Source organism: Rhinopithecus bieti, unplaced genomic scaffold, assembly GCF_001698545.2.
Source record: "Rhinopithecus bieti isolate Rb0 unplaced genomic scaffold, ASM169854v2 scaffold_566, whole genome shotgun sequence".
In the NCBI taxonomy this organism is placed as follows: domain Eukaryota; kingdom Metazoa; phylum Chordata; class Mammalia; order Primates; family Cercopithecidae; genus Rhinopithecus; species Rhinopithecus bieti.
This window is the reverse complement of record NW_016803334.1, coordinates 488,715-505,245: the sequence shown is the minus strand read 5'-3', so window position 1 is coordinate 505,245 and position 16,531 is coordinate 488,715.

Here is a 16,531-nt window from a genome sequence, read left to right as displayed (position 1 = left end):
CTCCTCCTCCTCCTCCTTCTTTTTCTTCTTCTTCTTCTTCTTCTTCTTCTTCTTCTTCTTCTTCTTCTTCTTCTTCTTCTTCTTCTTCTTCTTCTTCTTCATTTTCTTTATTTTTTTATTTGTAGACGAAGTCTTGCTCTGTCGCCCAGGCTGGAGTGCAGTGGCATGATCTGGGCTCACTGCAAGCTCCGCCTCCCGGGTTCCCGCCATTCTCCTGCCTCAGCCTCCCAAGTAGCTGGGACTACAGGCGCCGCCACTGCACCCGGCTAATTTTTTTGTATTTTTAGTAGAGACGGGGTTTCACCATGTTAGCCAGGATGGTCTCGATCTCCTGACTTCCTGATCCGGCCTCCTCGGCCTCCCACAGTGCTGGGATTACAGGCCTGAGCCACCGCGCCTGACCTGAGGTCTGCTTTCTTCTAAAGCGTGTGAAAATGTAAGTGAAAGAGTAACATAAACCTACAAATAAAAGAAGAATGAAGAAGAAATAAAGTAGAAAGAAAATACTAATACATATTTGAAACTGAAGTGCTAATGGACGAATGGTAACGGACTAGAAAATCTATGCATTGTAGCCAGTCAGACTTATGTGGCTTGCAGAAGCATGAAAAAGCTCACGTGGTAGAAAAGCTCTTTTATAGGAGGTATAGAAAAAAATGGAGGCAGACTGGGCGGTGGCTCAGGCCTGCAATCCCAGCAATTTTAGAGGCCAAGGCAAGTGGATAGCTTGAGCCCAGAAGTTCGAGACCATGCTGGGCAAGATGGCGAACCTGTCTCTACAGAAAATGCAAAAATTAGCCAGGCACGGTGGCGCATGCCTGTAGTCCCAGCTACTCGGGAGGCTGAGGTGGGAGGATTGCTTGAACCTGGGAGGTGGAGATTGCAGGGAACCAAGATCGCATCACTGCACTCATACGCACAAATATACACATTTATAAAGAAAAAAAAAAGGCTTTGGACATTAAAAGTTAAAATATTCTTTCAAAGTCCATGTAAGGAAAACATATTATCTAGCCACCAGTTCTAACTGGAAGAGGCTGGTAATGACCCTTCTCTAGCTCAACAAAATCATAGACATGTGAAAATGCAACAAGCCTTATTAGAAACAAAACATGAAAAAAAAATATGTTCTGATATTGAATGAAAACATGAATGTTAAACAAAATAAATCTACACATAGACTCATTATAGTAAAATGCAAAATGTAATGTATTTGCTTACCATTTTTGCTGTTATAAATTACCACAAGTTTGGTGGCTTAACCTAAATTAATTGTCTTTCAGTTTTGGAGGACAGAATTCTAAAATGGATGTTGACTATATGTCATAAAGGATACTAAGCACATATTTTCACATCTAAGATTGTTTAAGTTACATTTTTCTGATTAACCAATAGAATTTTTAATAATTGTTTTTTCTTTTAAAATAGAAAAACATATAGCCTAATAAGAGATTTGTCTCTATGCTTTCTGTGAGTGGAGATTCCCAGATGGTCAGTGTTTTATCAGTTTTCTTTTGTATAATGTGGGCTCTGCCTACACAGTTTAGTGGAAAATTTCAGAGTGTTTCAAGGGATGACTGTGGATTTCAGTTTTATAAAGGAAAGTTGAATGTGATGTAAAAAAAAAGGGTAGTGAGAGGTTGGCACGTGAGTCAAGGTCGTGCTTTTGGGTATGTTGTCATTAAAAATTCAAACTGAAGCTTTTTATTAATTTTATTTAACCTTGTTAGCCACTACAATTTTGTGTGTAGCAAGAGAGCTTTCTCATGGCAGAGAAGAGAAGAGCAAGTTCACACTTAATTTTACAAATTGCTTTAAAAAGGTCATGTATGTCTTCGTATCTTTTAAAATCTGTATTCAGATAAAGAATATAATTGTCAGTCAATTTTTTTAAAATTTCAGCTATAGCATGCAGATTTGAACTTTATGTACATGGTGTTCTCTGTGTTTTAGCATTTCTTTCCATTCATTTCCAATTCAATTTTCATACACAGAGTTCTCTATAAAAACTCTGACTGATTCTTTGCCAGTAACTGTCTTATTGATAAATTATAGCTATAGATCCTTTCCAGGCTCTGCTATTGTAGAAAATTTCTATACTTTGGAACACTGTTATGCTTGGAAAGACATTCAGAGTAACAATCCATAGTTATAAGACATTCAGAGTAACAATCCATAGTTATAAGACATTCAGAGTAACAATCCATAGTTATAGAGAAAAAATAAAAGAGTTATTAATCCAAGCCTATATGCCACATACATATGCTTTCTAGGAAAACAGTCATTGGATGAATTTTTTTTTGGAAAATAACAAAATGAACCTTCATGGAAAAGGGAAGAATGAATCAATAAACACAAACATACTGAAAACATAACCAACCTGAATTTTACTCCATTATATAATTATAAAGGGAGTAAATCATATGGAGGTCTATAGCTCAGCCTTTAATAGCAAGACATTCAATGCTTTATGGAAGAGGAGAATTTTTGTAATACCTGTAACTATGCTAAATCTATCTGTAGAACCACTGATAATTCAGGGTAAGCATAAAAGCTGCTGTAATAGGGAAATCTTTATCTTCTATATAACTTTAGTTTAGGATTATTCTGACTTAAAATATTTCATTGTATTCCAAGCCACAGAAGAGTTAATTATGCTATAAGCCAAAATATGCCTCTACCCATGATCTTCAATTTGTCCTCTTATGATATACCAAATGAATGTAGACTTTCATATGTATATATGCATATACATACACACACACATACATACACACAAATACGTTAAACTATCTTGAATTTCTCCATCAAACTCTAGCTATATGTATGTATACACATAAATGTATTAAACTATCTTAAATTTCTCCATCAAACTCTATCACCAGTCCTTTCTAATTTGGGGTGTTTCGAACAGAAATTGAAGCTTCTGGTATTGTTGAGTCAGTTTGGCTCCTTTCTTTCTCTAATTGTACTGTCGTTATTTCAATATTGGATGTTATTTTCTATTTTGGAAATGGTATTTACATTTTGAATATTGAACTAGGTAGGGTCAAAATCCCGATGCTTTGCTGCTCAACTATGCTTCTTTCACTCTAAACTTACGATGCATTAAGATAAAAAGACAGATCTCACATTTTCACAACACTTCACCTATTTAGCACAAAATACTGAAACCAAAAATTTTAAAATAAGAATACAGATGTTTCTACTTGGTGAATTAACTATCTGCGGTAAACATTAGTTTTGTTCACCGAATGTTCCTGGCTCTTTCCCTTCCTGGGAATTGCACTTCCTGCCCCATTTTAACCAATAAGGTGAGAGTGGGAAGTGAGTGACACTTATGTTGGTGTAAACTCCACACCGTTCTCCCTCTTGTTTACTTGAGTTAGGATGCTATGGAGGATGTCCCAGTTCTTCTACAGTGAGAATGAAACATAAGTGCAAAATAGACTTTCGCAGTATTTGGATAAAACAGACTCAGATTTTCCTGCTTGGGTCTAAGATTTTCCCTGCTTGTAAGCTAGCAAGTTAGTCTGTTAAAATCTCATGTCCATATACTGAAATAAGAGCATAAGATCCTTAGATCAAAGGACTAGATCATGTATTACTCTCAGCAAAATCCACAGAGTACTTCCTCCAGGGTTCTCACGGCAGGGTGAAGGTGAATTGTTTACATGTGCATGCAGGGAGCTGCACTACAGGAGAAGAAACCCAGAAAGGATTCTAAGTTTATATGGAACTGGTGGTGCCTCTGCCTATCCTCTCCTCTGGAGTAAAAGGTCTTATTCATTAAGCAATTCTCTTTCAAGGAGGCAGGGAGATGTCTCTATGTTTATTACCCTTCAGTATGCTAAATGTGTTAGAGAAAAAATAAGACAAGAGCTTTACATTTCCAAATCTCTCCAGAGGGATGCACTATCTCTAGCTTCCAAGGCATGTTTGTCTTTCAAATATGCCTTTCAAATATGCCTTTTGTTCAGAAGGTATGAACTGTACTCCTTAGAATTTGTATCTCAATACTACCAAGATTTGGTGATTGTTACATTTTATTTAAAATATTTCACCTACTTACTATCAAAACATATACATAATTCTTAAGACAGATTTTTTTTTCTAAAAATAAAGTCTATGAAATGTCCTACAGATTATTTTTGTCTTACTTCTAATAATCTAAGAAAAAAAAATTTCGCGTATCTATACATGACCACTTAGCTGGATACAGAAATTAACCCCTAGGAGATTACATGTGGGGTTTACCATATACAAACACACATTAAAAAATAAAATGTGAGTCAAATATAAAACTAGCAGAGGTAGTCAAAGCAGCTCTAAAGTTTTACTATTCACTGGCAATTGATGAATTTGATGAAATGTGCTTGTTACAGTGAAAGCAAAATAAACAGTATAATAAAACTCTCTTTATAACATAGTTTTAACCTTTTAGGAACCTGAAGCAGGGAATAACTTTGGAGATATATATATATATATCCCCCAAAAAAGGTTGTGTTCAAATAAATTTCAGATATCTTATGTAGAGATACCTGAAATTTATCTTATATAAGTTACCCTACATTAATTTGAACACAATCTTTTTTTTTTCTCGCAATGAACTTAAGATCCTGTGAAAATATTGCTGCAGACAAGACAAACACTTGCAAAACACTAGCAAGTGCAATCAGATGGAATAACCTTAAAATATAGTTCTACAAGAATTTGGAAATTTGGAAATGAAGAACATATTTTCAGAGAAAAAAATTCTCGAGATACAAGACAAGCCATACATAAGAAAATGAAGCTCTTCTTGCATAACAAAAACATCAATCACTTTAGCCATATGGTTTCTTGAGTCCAATAGCTTTTTCTCCTCTCATCTCTCTTCTTCACCTCTAAACTATATGCTATATTCAAAGCATAATGATTTCAAATTCGAAGATCTATCTATGCTGAAGTCCAGGTCAAAAGACATCAGATGTAGATGTTTTACATACATCTCTGTGTTGACTGTGGTTGATGTGCACTCACCTTTCAGCTTTCATGTCCACCTCCTTCAAATACATTTTCCTGAAACAAAGTTCTGAAAGCTAAAATCTGCATTTCCCAGAACACACTGCAGTGAATACTCTGCCAATCCATTTCTTCCAGTTAAACGCATTTGTGCACTATTTGTAAGGCAATTGTTTTTCTTATCCTGCGATCATGAGGACAAGATCTAGAGAAGCCTTCTCTCAGTACCCCAGGAGGTGAATGATTGAACAATGAAATGTGGAGACTGGTCACTGCTGCCATCACAGTACTCCCAAAGTTACAGGCTGGGCAATGGGACGTTATTGTAGAAAACACTTATGCACTATGCCAGAGCAACGAGGAGATAGTCTCTGATAAATCTTGAATGATAACTTTCCCTGATTCTCTGTGTTAAATAATGGCTTCCTTCTCTTCTGCTACCATAATTTACATAATTTGCACATAGGCTGCTCATGTATGACTCTCACAATAAATTTTAAAACACTTTGGACAATGTAGGACACTTTAAAATGAGACATTACTAATGGGTTTATGCTAATCAAGACAGTGCTGCCAATATCATTAAGCACATAGGCCAAAAGAGTAGATGTGAATGACAAAAGAAATGAGGATGTTCTTACTAAAAGAGTGGGTGTTGAGAAAAGCAACTGAAGGTTATCACAGGATTGCATCCTGTAAATTTTATTTCCGCTTGAATTTTTCCAAATATGAAAATGCTGTTTACTGCAATTCTGCAGACATTAAAATATGGTTGAAATGTCATCATCACTCAGAAACAGAATTGGTAGAGAATAAAGAGTCATGTTAAAGTTTAAAAAATTGATGACCATATAATCCAGTTAGTGTTAGAAGTAGAACTGAGTGACTATATCTGAGAAACTAACAATATTTAACACATGCCATATTACATAATGTGTTATAAATCCCTGACCAAAATGGTTATGTACAGAGTCTTCAAACTTCTACTTTCTTGATTCTAATGCATTGATAATGTCAACTCTGATGACTTATAGTCCAATTATGGACTTTACCACTAGAGCATTCAATCTGAATCTTAGTTGTTTTTAATAATAATGATGATAATAATAATAACAATTCAGAACATTTTATCCACAGGAAGAATGTCTGAGAAGCAGTTTCCCATGAAAATTAAAAGAGCAAAAGCATTCTTTGGTTTAGTTTTTCCACCCAAGATAAAGTTCATGGTCTCAGTGGGCTCAGCACAAGAATTCATAAAACATGATCTAAAATCCTCTGTTTTCTTTATGAAGAATTCATACAAAACGCTGCATCATGTGTGCATAGAATGGCAGCCTGAGAGAGCAAAGCTTGTTTCACTCTTTCTGAGAACTGTGGAGTGATCTCAATCCCACATTTACATTCCATTTCCCAGATACATTTCTAAATGTTGAGAGACATGTAACAAAAAATGAGAATATTATCTCCCTAATCTACCTAGTTGGTCAATAATCAATTATCATAAAATATAAAGCTGATATGAAGAATTTAAAACATTTTTATTCATAGTCATTTCTTCAGGGTAAAGAATGGTGCTGAATTTGACAGTGGCTTACAATACATAATTTGAGAACATGTTTTCTTAAGAAGCTGAGTGGTAGTCTTTGTAAATACACTTCTATGTGACTGGACATTCAAAGGAAATATTAAGTTTCTTTCAGAGAGCTTTTTGTTTCAGGTTAACCAAGTAACTTATTTTGTCATTGTAGTGCTGCTTATTTCTTTCTTATTGTTTTGTTTCTCCACAGCCTACCACAAAGTTTAGTAGTTTCTCTAAAAGGTAAAATTAAATCTGTCACTCCATAGTCACTTATACTTTGGGGAGGATTTAAGCACACACACACACACACACACACGCACACACACACAGAAGAGACACACCACACAGAGACATTTATTAAATTGTCTACCAAGTACTACATTAGGAAACAAATAGATGCTGTTATTTATTTATATAAAATTTCAATGTGAAATACAATTCTCAGACAAGAGTCATTTAAATTGAGATGTCTAATTCAAAATACTTTTCTTCCCATTCCCATTACACCTTGCACATATTGAAATCATAACATTAATTATACTGAATTCCTATAATATGGTAAGAAGTTGTCAAACCCTTTCCCAGCCTCTACTATGAACTCCTGCAGGGCAAATCTGTATTTGATTCATCTTTATATTCTGAATGCCTATGTCAGTGCCAGCACATAATAAATCCTCTCTAAATATTTACTAAAAAGGCCAGGCATGATGGCTCATGCCTGTAATCTTAGCACTTTGGGAGGCCGAGGCGGTCAGATGATCTGAGGTCAGGGGTTCAAGACCAGCCTGGCCAATATGGGGAAATCCCATCTCTACAAAAAGATACAAATATTATCTGGGCATGGTGGCGGCGCCTGTACTCCCAGCTACTCGGGAGACTGAGGCAGGAGAATCGCTTGAACCCAGGAGGCAGAGGTTGCAGTGAGCCAAGATCATGCCACTGCACTCTAGCCTGGATGACAGAGTAAGACTCTGTCTCCAAAAAAAAAAAAAAAAATTGCTAAATGAAGAAGAATGAACACATTTGTTGATTTTTTTTCTTTAACACATTTGTCATATCTACAAGTCACATATAAATTGATGAAAACTTAAATGTTAACATATGACATAATTTAAATGGCCTCATAATTTTATTTCTCTTCTTACATCATTTTATTTAACTTCTTATTTATTCTTCCAAGTAGCTGTATACATATAAAACACTTACAATATTGTGGGGCTTTTCCTCCCCTTTCCAGAGTTTGCCAGACATGTTGTTCGGAACTTTCCTATTTTTCATGTAATAGCATATCTCAGATCTGTTCATATTAGAACATAATGACTTTGACATTTTTAACAGCTAAACAATACTCCATTCTAAATTGACAAACAAAATTATATAGTAATTTCTCTGTAGTTTGTCTTTTAGAGCTTCCACTCAATCTTGTGCTACAGCAGACAACACTATACGTAAACAAAATTTTGCAGGTCAATATATGGAAGGCAATATGTTGGACAAATTCTCAAAATCAGAATTTCTGTATCAAAATTACTTTTGTAAGATATATAAGACTAACAACGTGCCTTCCACGTGGATGATGCCAATTTACCTCCTTTTCAGCAATTAATAGGAGTTGGTAGTTTATACATCATTTCCAATAAACCGAATTCTCAAACTTGAACTTTTGTCAATCTCCTCTACTACTTTTAGTCTAGATCTCTCTTAATAAATGGGGGTGGATATCTCCTCAGAGGTATAAATGTCCTTTTGGTTCGTTCCTGAGCTTTTGTCCATTTTTCCATTTTGTTGGAAAGTAGCTGTTTGTTTGCAGGTGATATTTATATAATAGTGCGAGAAGTACTGCTAAGTTATGTCTGTGATAATGTGCTATAAATATCTTATATTTATACAGTTTATTATGTGTGTATGTGTGTGTGCATAAATATGTGTGTATATATATATGTATATATACACACTTATATGTAGACATACACACACACATATGAATGGATGTGTGTATGTATGGCAAAACTGACCAATCTTCATGAGTTTAAAAATATCAGTGTTAAAATCAGTATTGCATTAAGTCAGGGTTCTCCAGCAAGGCGGGAATAATAGGATATGTATATGAAAAGGGGTTTATTAAGGAGTATTGACTCACACGATCACAAGGTGAAGTATCACAATAGGCCATCTGCAAACTGAGGAACCAGGAAGCCAGTCCAAGTGCCAAAACCTCAAAAGTAGGGAAGCTGACAGTGGGGCCTTCAGTCTGTGGTCAAAGGCCCCAGAGCCCATGGCAAACCACTGGTGTAGGTCCAAGAGTCCAAAAGCTGAAGAACAGGGAGTTCGATGTTTGAGCAGGAAGCATGCAGCACAGGAGAAAGATGGAGGCCAGAAAACTCAGCCAGTCTAGTCTTTCTCTGTCCCCCGGTCTGCTTTTATCCTAGCCACACTGGCAGCTGACTAGATGGTGTCCAACCAGATCAAGAGTGGGTCTGTCTCTCCTAGTCAATCTCCTTTGGGCAACACCCTCACAGACACATCCAGGATCAATACTTTGCATCCTTCAATCCAATCAGGTTGGCACTCAATATTAACCATCACAAGTATTAGGTCTCATTAACCTGGAGCTTTTATGACAATTGCAGTTGAATTCAATGCAATCTAACACTCTTGCCAGCTGTGACTATTTACCTGCTAGGAAGATATTTTGCTAAATAGAAATGTAAACCATAAATATTATACATGCTTAATAAAATAATATTTAAACTAGTTTAAAATAAAATTATTAAATAAATGAAAAGCAACATAAAATTTAATGGTAAGATAAAACCTGAATTAAACATTTTCATCTTTCCAATGGTCAGTTTTCTAAAGTGTCAAAAGAAGACTGTCATAACTTTACAACATAACTTCATCAAAACTGAGCATCTTTACTTCTTTGTTTTTTCTGTGTATTACGAATCCAACTTAGAGTTTACAGTAGACGTATGATCATTCCAAAAGCAAATCCAAGATTCTTCTACTGCTGTCATTGTCACTTTAATAGCATAATAGCAACAATAGCATGCTACTTAGGCCCTTTATGTTTTAATAACCAGAGATGCCTTCAATGTTCCTCAAAAAAGAAAATTATTTTATGATGCCTGTGAACTGGAACAAAAACCGGGAGTATTCTTGCAATCTTTCTCTTCAGTGGCATCTCTAAACTACTCTTGGTGATTTTCCTCCTGACTCCTCCTCCCCTCTGTTTTTTAATAACATAATTTTGCTTTGTCAAATTATTTTATTTGCCTCTTGGGCAGAACCCTTAATCAAATTCAACGTACCAATGGACTACCATATATACAGTGCCCTCTAACAGTCAAACTAAAGCTTCCTTCAGGAGGTAAAGAAAATGCAGTTGTTGTTTTTGCTTGTTTGCTTGCTTTTTTTGTTTTGTTTTGTTTTGGTTGTTTGTTTGTTTTTGAGGTGGAGTCTCCTTCTGCCGCCCAGGCTGGAGTGCAGTAGGGCAATCTTGGCTCACTGCAAGCTCCGCCTCCCGGGTTCCCGCCATTCTCCTGCCTCAGCCTCCCGAGTAGCTGGGACCACAGGTGCCGCCACCTCGCCCGGCTAATTTTTTCTATTTTTAGTAGAGATGAGGTTTCACCATGTTAGCCAGGATGGTCTCGATTTCCTGACCTCGTGATCCGCCTACCTCCATCTCCCAAAGTGTTGGGATTACAGGCGTGAAGAAAATGCAGTTTTAAGCAACATAGGAGCAAGGCACATAACATACTCTTTAAAATTAACTTAAAATGTCGAGTTTTTCTTGTTCTAGTCATAACGATCACAGGTGATATTTGCATAAAACATGGGTCTTTTGTTTTAATCTTTCAAAAAACTCCAGTCTATACCCCTCCATATATACTCCAAACTAGCTCTGATCATTTAAGGTTATGTTACAAAAGAGAAATTAAGGGAAAATCATTAACAGACACAGATTTTTAAAAATTACATATAAGCTTACTGACATATAAAATATCATTTCGACTAGCAATAAAGATAAAAGTAAATAACGCAAAGGTAAAGATAAGTAGGTTGATTGATAGAATAGAATTTTCTTCTTGCTAGAGGAATAGTTTCTTGTTTCAGTTATGCTTATAGGTATTTGTTGAGCTCTGTCATCCTTATGAAGAAACACCTTCTTTCTGCTTCATCAGTGCATGCTGTGATATGTAATTCACAGGTCAGAAAATATGCATTGTGCTATCTTTGGACAATCTGCAGCTGTTAACATTGGTTTTTACCACATACACGTGTATGCACAAACGCATACACAGCTGGCTTTTGAAAGAATCACTTTATCATTTAACAAAGGAGGTATCCTCTTTTGTTACAGTACTTTGATACAGTATTACATGGAATTAAATTAAATAATATAATGGAGTCAGTTAAGGTCAGATATTTCAGTCTTGACTGTGCAGTTATATATAAATGTAGATTTAGTGAAACAGAGGGATATTTTGTTCCACTATCCTCATTAATGTCCCTAAAGATTTCATGCCTAAATTTGCAAGTATTATATTTCAAATGAAGCCTGCTGTTACTTACTTTCCAACTTCTTTCTGGCACATTTATTCTTTATGTTCAGAATTGTAATAAAAAAGGCTGAATGGAATCTCCTTTGGATATACAGCAGGTGGTAGGATTAATATAGAACCATGTGGCAAATAAAGTGTTTTCCTATTTAGAAAGGAAATCCTAGCCTCTGATTTCAGAAGGAAAATTTTGGTTTATTCTACTATTAAGTAGAAATTTATTTTCTAAAATATTTTTTACATGTTTATGAATTGTTAGCAAAAAACATGAGATAACTCGATTTTATGTATTTGAGTTTGTATATATTAAATAGTTGAAAATTTATTGACAACATTAATTTGTTTTCTAGGCTCTATTGGGATAAGGAATAAAAAGAAATGTAATCAAACCATCTCAAGAACAGCACTGTGAACCTGTGAACAATCTCCAAAGTTAAGCCATTTTAGCGAGATTAACAAAAGACTATAGTTTTCCCCATGAGGTATTGAATAGAGACACCGAGGGAAATGTTCCATTATGTATCAAGTGCTATGTATATATTCCTGCCTGAGGTGAATTAAAGAACACCAATTAAGTGTTCTTTACGTGCAAGCTAACTTTTCTTTTAGTGGAAAACTGTAAAGGTTTTAGGAAATGTGTCTTCATATTTCAGCTTATATAAAAGGATGATGAGTTTCTAGAGCATTTGGCAAAATAACCCAAATTAAAGAAGATTTTTTTTTTTCAATTACCAAAAGAATGTTAAAAACAATTTAACAAAGCTTGTGGCATAACACAAAGAAGTACATGACACCAAGGAACAAAGAAGCCACACTCACAATCTGTAACAGGTAAAGAATTTTCACACAGCCCCTGGCTTCATCAAAAATGAGATTAGATTCTTACAACATGTAGCAACAACTTCACAAGAGACTGCTAAAGTTCAAAATAAAATAGCATACTAAAGTATGGGTAGGTGATTTCAATAACTTTTTTTCTGGAGAAAGATGAGATTTCTTCATAGAGCATGTATTAAGATGTGAAAGAGGGACTCCCACAGTTAATCAAGTTCTGTCTAGAGACCAGTAAGAATGAATGTCATACTTAAATGAAGGATATAATGACTCTCTAATTATTTTGAATACCTGAATGGAAAAAGATACAGAAATACTAATACAGTTACCATTTTAGGAATGATATAAGAAAGATGGTGGAATAGGAGATTCTTGTCTTCATCTTCCCACAGAAACACTGATTTAACAACCATCCATGAACAACATTATCTTCTGAATTAGTCCATTTTCATGCTGCTGATAAAGACATACCTGAGAATGGGAAGAAAAAGAGGTTTATTGGACTTACTGCTCCATATGGCTGGGGAGGCCTCACAATCATGGTGGGAAGTGAAAGGTACTTCTTATATGGCAGTGGCAAGAGAAAATGAGGAAGAAGCAAAAGAGAAACCCCTGATAAACCCATCAGATCTCATGAAACTTATTCACTATCATGAGAATAGCACAGAAAAGACTGGGCCCCAGGATTAAATTACCTCACCCTGAGTCCATCTCACAACACAATTCTGGGATATACATTTCAAGTTGAGATTTGGGTGGGGACACAGCCAAACCTTATCATTCCACCTCTGGCCCCTCCAAATCTCATGTCCTCACATTTCAAAACCAATCATGCCTTCCCAATAGTCCCCCAAAGTCTTAACTCATTTCAGTATTAACCCAAAAGTCCGCAGTCCAAAATCTGATCTGAGGCAAGGCAAGTCCATTCTGCCTGTGAGCCTTTAAAATCAAAAGCAAGCTAGTTACTTCCTAGATACAATGAGGGGGCAGGTATTGGGCAAATACAACCATCCCAAATGGGAGAAATTGGCCAGAACAAAAGGGTTACAAGGCCCACGCAAGTCTGAAATCCAGTGGGGGGGTCAAATTTTAAAATTCCAAAATGATCTCCTTTGACTCCAGGTCTCACATCCAGGTCATGCTGGTAAAAGAAGTAGGTTCCCATGGTCTTGGGCAGCTCTACTCCTGTGGCTTTGTAGGGTACGACCTTCCTCCTACCTCCTAGATGCTTTCATGGGCTAGCATTGAGAGTCTGTGGCTTTTCCAGGTGCATGGTGCAAGTTTTTAATGGCTCTACATTTCTGGGGTCTGGAGGACAGTGACCTTCTTCTCACAGCTCCACTAGGAAGTGCCTCAGTAGGGACTCTGTGTGGGGGCCCCAACCCCAGATTTCCTTTCTTCACTGCCTTAGCAGAGTTTACCATGAGGGCCCAGGTCCTGCAGCAAACTTTGCTGTTGAGTGGGTCTGGGGCATACATCTTCTGAAATCTAGATGGATGTTCCCAAACCTCAATTATTGACTTCTGTGCACCCACAGTTTGAACAACACATGGAAACTGTCAAGTCTTGGGACTTCAAGCCTCTGAAGCCACAGCCAGAGCAGTATGTTGGCCCCTTTCAGCCACAGCTGGAGCAACTGGGACACAGGGCACCAAGTACCTAGGCTGCACACAAAACAGGGACCCTGAACCCAGCCCAAAACACCACTTTTTCCTCCTGGTCCTCTAGGCCTGTGATGGGAGGGGCTGCTGTGAAGGTCTCCGACATGGCCCAGAGACATTTTCCCCATGGCCTTGGGGATTAACATTAGGCTCCTTGCTACTAATGCACATTTCTGCAGTAGGCTTAAATTTCTGCAGCAGGCTTGAATTCTGCAGCAGCCAGAAAATGGCTTTTTCTTTTCTATTGCATTGTCAGTCTGCAAATTTTCCTAAGTTTTATGCTCTATTTCCCTTATAAAACTGAATGCCTTTAATGGCACCCAAGTCACCTCTTGAATGCTTTGCTACTTAGAAATTTCTTCTGCCAGATACCCTAAATCATCTCTCTGAAGTTTGGAGTTCCACAAATCTCTAGGATAGGGGCAAAATGCTGTCAGTTGCTTTGCTAAAACATAACAAGAGTCATCTTTGCTCCAGTTCCCAAAAAGTTCCTCATTTCCATCTGAGACCACCTCAGCCTGGATTTTATTGTCCATATCACTATAAGTATTTTGGACAAAGCCATTCAACAAGTCTGTAGGAAGTTCCAAACTTTTCAACATTTTCCTGTCTTCTTCTGAGCCCTTCAAACTGTTACAGTTGATGCCTGTTATGCAGTTCCAAAGTCACTTCCACATTTTCCTGTATCTTTGTAGCAGTTCCCCACTTTACCAATTTATCATTTAGTCCTTTTTCACAGTGCTGATAAAGACATGCCTGAGACTGTAAAGAAACAGAGGTTTAATTGGACTTACAGTTCCACATGACTGGGGAGGCCTCACAATCATGGCAGGAGATGAAAGGCACTTTTTACATGGCAGCAGCAAGAGAAAATAAGGAAGCAAAACCGGAAACCCATGATAAACCAATCAGATTTCGTGAGACTTATTCACTCTCACAAAAATAGCACAGGAAAGACTGGCCCCATGATTCAAGCACCTCCCTCTGGGTCCTTCCCACAACACATGGGAATTGTGGGAGATACAATTCAAGTTTAGATTTGGATGGAGACACAGCCAAACCATATCATCTTCCTAAAGCTCACAAACCAGCCCAAATAGCACAGTGCTGAGAGATTCCCTTGGCCCACAAGTTATCCTAAGAATAAAAATAATAATAAAGTTAGCATTCAACTTGGCTGTGGATTTTAGAACCAGGCCACTTTGCCCATGGGCTATAGCTCCAAAGTACAGTTAATAAACTCTGTCACCAGATCAGCTTAAGTGTAGACACTAGCATTAGGTACGTGTGACTGTAGACCTCAGAACAAAATCCACATGCAGATCCCAGCACCAGATCCACTCAACAGCAAACCCTAGCAGCAGACCCATTAGACTGTAGATCCAGCAGCCAGGGTCACCCATCCACAAATGGGTGATCTAAACTCAGGCAATCCATGGACCCTAGCATGAGGCCTACACACACATGGTTACGGCACAAGGCCTGATTGTTCTCAATTTCTATCATCAGGCTCACCTGTCCACTCAACTATAGACCCCAGATTACTTACCAGGCCTACCTAGAATTTCTGGATAGACTGACTAGTGAGGGGTTTTCCCTGCCAAATCTAATCTGTGAAGACTGAAAAAGGTGACTGTTCTTAAAATGTGTACGTATGAATACAAGGATAGAAAGGTCATAAAAATCATAAAAAAGACACTACCAAAGAACAATGTAAAGTACTGCTAACCAACCCTGAAAAACAAAGATACATGAACTGTCTGGCAATGACTGCAAACTAATAATCTTAAAGAAGCCTAGTGAGCTACAGAAGAACACAGATAACTAAGCAATGCCTGAAGGACAATACATAAACAAAATGGAAAATTCAATAATGAGGTCAAAATTATTAAAAAGAAAACACAGAAATTCTGGAGCTGAACAATACAGCAGATGAGGTGAAAAATCCAATGGAGAGCTCCTACGGCAGACTTAATTCTGAAGAAGGAAGAGTCAATGAGCTTGAAGACAGGTCCTTTGAAATTATCCAGTCAAATAGCAGGAAAAAAATGTTTAAAAATGAAGTGGGCTATGAGACGTCTGGGATATCATTAAGTGAACCAAATAAACATTATGAGAGTCACAGTAATATTAAAAAAAAAAAAAAGATAGAACGTTTGCTTGGAGAAATGTTTGCTGAGTACTTCCCAAATCTGGGGAGAAAAATAGACTTCGAAAATCATGAAGCCCCAAAGGACCCAAATAGGTTGAGCCTAAAAAAGTGTATAGACACATTATAATTAAATTGTTAAACGTCAAATACAAAGAGGGAATTTCAAAAGCAGCAAGTGAAAAGTGGCTCTTTCATTCTAGGGAACAGCTGTACTACTGTCAGCCGATTTCTCAACACAAATCTTACAGGCCAGGAGATCATGGGATGACAGATGCAAAATATTGAAAGAAAAAAAAAACTGCCAAATAAGGATATTATATTTAAAAAAAACTGTTCTTTAAAATTAAAGGAGATAAAAATTTCCACCAAACAAGCAAAAACTAGACCTACCTTACAAGAGTGTTAAAGGGAATTCTTCATGTTGAAAGAAAAGAATGTTAAACAGTAACACAAAAGCATACAAAAGTATAAATCTCAGTGGCAAAAGTAAATATATAAATAAATACAGAATGATGTAGTACCATAGTGGTGCTGTGTAAGTCACCTTTAAATTTAGTGTAAAATTTAAAAGACAAAAGCACAAGGACTAGTCATAACTTTCATAAATTAGTTAATGGATACAATACAAAAAGAAGTAAATCTGACATCAGAAACACAAAGTGTGTGGGGAGAGGAAAAATATAGACTTTTGTATGCAATTGAAGTTAACTAGTTATCAGGTCTAAAGAGACCTTTAGAG